This window comes from Conger conger, chromosome 13 (assembly GCF_963514075.1).
Source record: "Conger conger chromosome 13, fConCon1.1, whole genome shotgun sequence".
In the NCBI taxonomy this organism is placed as follows: Eukaryota; Metazoa; Chordata; class Actinopteri; order Anguilliformes; family Congridae; genus Conger; species Conger conger.
The window spans coordinates 8,360,253-8,365,526 of NC_083772.1; the positions used below are offsets into that span (position 1 = coordinate 8,360,253).

Genomic DNA, 5,274 nt, shown 5'->3' on the forward strand with positions numbered 1-5,274 from the left:
CTCTTATCCAGAGCGACGTACAACAAAGTGCATACCCATAACCAGGGATAAGTTCGCTGAAAGATTTGCAGGATTTGTCAGCTTTGACCAGTCTGGCCATTCTCCTCTGACTTCTCTCATTAACAAGTCAGCAAAATTGCTGCTCCCTTGTGACTACTGTGTATGAAAATCCCAGGAGATCAGCAGGACTCAAACTACCCTGTCTGCCACCAACAATCATTCCATGGTCAAAGTCACTTTGATCCCCATTCTGAAGGTTGATGTGAACATTAACTGAAGCTCCTGACCCGTATCTACATGACTGTACGCATTGCACTGCTCCATGTGCGCGTGGTTTCACAACGTCGTCTATGAGCCATATCAAGGTGCAGGTTCCCTTTATATAAACCTCTCATTTTGAATATGAAAAGAAGAAGTTAGACAATAACGTTAGACAATAATCCCGAAAATAAAAGTACAAAAAATTCGGTCACATCGTCATATTCCAAAAAAGGAGGAAATTAGTGGCATTAAAATGATTTCTGGAAACAAATAGGCTTCGTAGACTCGGAAAATCGTATAACGGCAAGAACGTTGTACGTCGCTCCTCGAAATAGAGCGTCTGCTAAATGCTTTGAAACGTAATGTCATGAAAGAGGTGTGGTCCAGAATCAAAATAGTCTCGTGGAAGAACGGTTCTTTACGGTACACTTCACAGTTGATTTTTGGTCGTCGGTCCAAGGTCTTCGTAAGTAAAACGTTATATATAATGCGTTAGGTAATTGCCTATAATTAGAGTTGAAAGCAAATTAGATTAAGGGTCATTCTAAAAACGTGCCATTTTGCATTCTGAAAATCAGATTTTCAGTATTGTTTCAGTATTGTATTGTAAGTATTGTTTTTGTTGTGTTTAAGGATTTATTTGGATTAAGTAGACCCTTACCTGTCAGAAAAATATGTGGTGCCATCTCAGGCTATCTTACTTATTTATTTATTTTCTTAAAATAATCAAGTGTGTTTTGTCAACCCTGTTACACACATCAAATTGTATTTAAAATTATTTGAAGTCATACTTATAATAAATCTGGTATATTATGAAAGATACATCATCCCTGTTTACATTAAGAGTGTTTATAAATTAAAATAATGAGGAATATGTTTTTTTTTACATGGATGAATACACTCATGTGCAATCTGCCCAGTCACTGTATCTTAGTTTTTAGGACAAAATCATGAAAACAAACTAATGTGTTTATAATCATATCCTAACTACTTAAGGGGGGTATTGTTATATTTTACTTAACATATCAAAAGAGTTTATGTATATTTGACTTTTATTTCTATTCATTAAATAAGAGTATTATAAGAGTAACAGGATTGACGGTAGCACACCTGTTCAGGAGACGAGTTTGTTTTTAGACTGTAGTAAGTGGATTTGGCATAGAACATTATGGAAATGAATGAGGACACTGAAGACATATATGTAAAACAGTTATTTTATTAAAATTATGAAAGAATTAAAACTAAAATAATTTGCATCAAAATGAAATGATGCTATCTGATGCATCCTCTCAAATACAATCAGTGTCATCTCTCAGGAATTTCTGATGAAAAAGAGCAGAGCAGCCTCCCCATTAACAAACTGAGCTGCAAGTTCAACAATCTGGCCATGCCAGATTCCTCAAGTTCAAGTCAGAGCCTTTTTCTCTCCTTTGATCTTAAACGCCCCTCACGATGTTGCCTGCAACACAATGAAATAACAAACACATTTAGGGACAAAACATGCTATTTGTAGTATAAATATTATTTAAAATTATGTACTGTATAAATAATTCTGGTTTTGAACACACAGTAAACATTGGGACATGGCAGGGAAAGGGTTAATAGTAACAAGGTTGACGGTAACAGGGTTGACGAAATATGTTTTTGGCAGCCATTACTAGCCTTGTGGTTAACACAATGACACCACATGGTGTGCATTCTAGAGAGGCTAATATGCTTGTTTATATGTACATTTAAATTTTCCATGAAATAACTTTTTAATACATGATAACAAGACTGACACACTATGACTGTCCCCTTCTGTCAGACTAAACATAACTCAATGAAAATCCATGAAAAGAGAGGAGCACTTACTTGTCTGCTTGGCATCATCTTCATAAAAGGCAGAGGATATCACTTCCTGAAAATTATGTCACTTTTGGGATAGTCCATTGTCCCTGAGGGGGGTGTTTATCCAAAGTAACAGGGTTGACGCAAAACGCAGGGACAGCACTAAAATGTTATTTTTTTCAATATTCCAAAAAGGTGAAGAAAATACATAGAAATACATTGTTAACTGACAATTGAAGCTTTTCATAATTATAATTTGTTTTCAGATAATTTGATTTCATCCTCCTTAAAAGCCTGTTGTAATAGAAATATTTTACCCAGGGACAAGCCATTTTTAGCTATTTTTACAATGTTTACAAGATATACAATACAAAAAGTCTTTAAAATTCATGAAATAAATCAATGTATACATTTTTAAAATGAAGACTGTTTATTTACCAAATGATACCAACTAAATTTTTTAAAGTTTTGTTGTTAATATAGCTTTATGAGGTAGTTTTTGTGTCAGGGACATAAAATGGCACGTTTTCGTAGAATGACCCTTAAACGGGTGAGTAATGTGATTTTATACGTTGTGCTTTGGAGTTTGTGTAGTTTATATTGACCAAATGCTACCAATATATTTTTCCATGTTTTCTGTAATGAACTTGGCTCCGACAAAACAACTTATGGTAATATTAATATAAGTCAATGTATCCCTTTTTTTTTGAGACGTACCGCATTTGCCATTTCTTTTCTGCTACGACGCAAAACAAAACCAAACAATAATTATTTGCTTTCTTTTTTTCGAAAGACAATTTTAATTTTCTGTTTCAGGAAAAGGAAACAAACATGACTGCAAAAATGAACACATCTCTGATAATAGGCTTGGGGTTCTTTTTTGCGACCTTTAGCTTGGGTAAGACAAAATAATGTTATAGTTATCAGCCAACCTTACTTTATTGTATTGTCATAATTACCTTTTCCATAAAATGTTTATCCTTAACAAGAGCTATGAATTAGTAGTGATCTAGGCCTACATACTGGCATTTTTCATAATAGCTAAAAGGGAAAACACCCGTGAATTTCAGCTTGGAAATACATGGTTTGTCTTTCACATGCAGTAGTTCATTTAACAATATACATGTACATTGTAGCAGACACATCTCAGCAATGATGTTTGAACATGTTTGAACACCTTTTCAAACTCTACCTTGTCTAACCCCCCAAAAAATCTTTTTTTTTAAAACAACATATGATGACTATATGTTTAAAACAACACATCCTATGTATTTTCCTAATTATGGATGTGATGCTTTGACTTGTGGAAGAACCTATGCACTTGTAAGTCGCTTTGGATTAAAAGCGTCTGCCAAATGACTAAAATGTAAAATGGCAATGGAAACATTATACACAAGGTTGTTGTTCTGTTCCATCACAAGGATCAACCCTTCGCTGCTACAAATGCTCAGGATTTAAAAGCTGTTCAGCTGTCCAGGACTGCGGCAGGCAGGATGCCTGCCTGACACTAAAAGAAAAAGGTTGGACATCTCCATGTACATCTAGCTTCTGAAATGTTTTTACATTGGGTGGCCTGTAGCGTAGTGGTTAAGGTACATGACTGAGACCCGCCAGTGGTTTGAACACAATACTCAAAGGCCACAATAAGATCCGCACAGCCATTGGGCCCTTGAGCAAGGCCCTTAACCCTGCATTGCCCAAGGGGAGGAGTCTAATAAACTGTACATTGCTCCGTATAAGAGCATCTGCTATTTCTGCTAAAAACAGTGTTAGTAGAACACAGGTAGCCTAACCTTTTTGTCTTCCACACAGGAGGGAAGACCATTCGTCAGTGCTTCAAATCGTCAGCCTGTGACAGCGCCCTCCTGAATTTGATATTTCCTGGGCATGGATCCACATTCAATTGCTGCACCTCTAACCTGTGCAATTCCAGTCCTGCTATCTTGATCAACAGGTCTTTTCTGGGACTGCTGGCATTATTTGTGATATTTTGGTGCTACCTGATTTGAAATCTTTGATCTAACAACAAGGCAAAAATCCATGAAACCAATTACAGTGGCTTGACATGATAATATCGCTTTCATGCAAACCGTACCTTGCATACAGTATATTTGCATACAGTATATTTAGCATATTTTACAGTCACTCTTGCATACAGTATATTTTGCATATTTTACAGTCACTCTTGCATACAGTATATTTCCCAATTTATGCTTGGAATTATTAACTTCTTAACTACATTCATAAAACCAAATTTACACAATTGCACACAATTTCAGCGTCTTTTCACCGAGGTAATTACATTTCTTCCACACAGACACTTGGGGCACTCTTTTTTTATTGACTCTTTATTGAAATGCTTCATGGAAGGACAGTGTGGCAAACGTGAGACTGTGGGAAATGAGATGTATTTTTGAGAAAATAAATATAGTTTTGATTATATCCATGAGGTATATCCAACCATGTACACTCAGTGATCACTTTATTAGACAGACCTGTACAGCTTATTAATGCAAATATTTAATCAGCCAATCATGTGGCAGCAACTAACTGCATAAAAGCATGCAGACAGGGTCAAGAGGTTCAGCTGTTTTTCAGACCAAATGTCAGAATGGGGAAGGAAAGTGATCTAAGTGACTTTGACTGTGGAATGATTGTTGGTGCCAAACAGGGTGGTATCTCAGAAACTGATGATCTCCTGGGATTTTACAAGCACATACAACCCCTGGCAAAAATTATGGAATCGGCACACTTAGAGGATGTTTATCCAGCTTTTTTACTTCATAGCAAATAAACAAATCACAGATCTGACACAAAACATTTTTTTGTTTAACTGCTGAACATTCTGGCATGGTGAAACATTATATTTGCACAAGGCTGATCATGCTGCTGCTGTTCTAAATATTACAGGGTTTCAACAGAGAGGGAGAACTTCATTACCATCTGATGCTTCCACTGAATATGAACCAGTCAGGAGAATTAAGGCATTATTCAGAAGGATTAGTACTAACTGTCATTTGTACCTATGGCTTTGGCTATCATATATACAGAATTAGCTGTTGAATATCAATCATTGCTTTTGCAGTTTCAATAGATTGGTCCGCATTGCTTATTCAAACAGACCAAAAACACAGTAATGTTAAAATCCAAAGCCTTGAATCTATCAAGAGGATATGATCTAAT

General features: G+C 35.9%; 1 long non-coding RNA gene across 1 annotated transcript; it reads left to right on the plus strand.

The window, feature by feature from the left end:
• Positions 1 to 465: 465 nt before the first annotated feature.
• On the plus strand, positions 466 to 4,556 carry LOC133108567 (uncharacterized). The gene is made up of 4 exons (XR_009704675.1): positions 466 to 727; positions 2,908 to 2,989; positions 3,513 to 3,611; positions 3,904 to 4,556. It is a non-coding gene; the product is annotated as an uncharacterized LOC133108567 (long non-coding RNA).
• Positions 4,557 to 5,274: the final 718 nt, after the last annotated feature.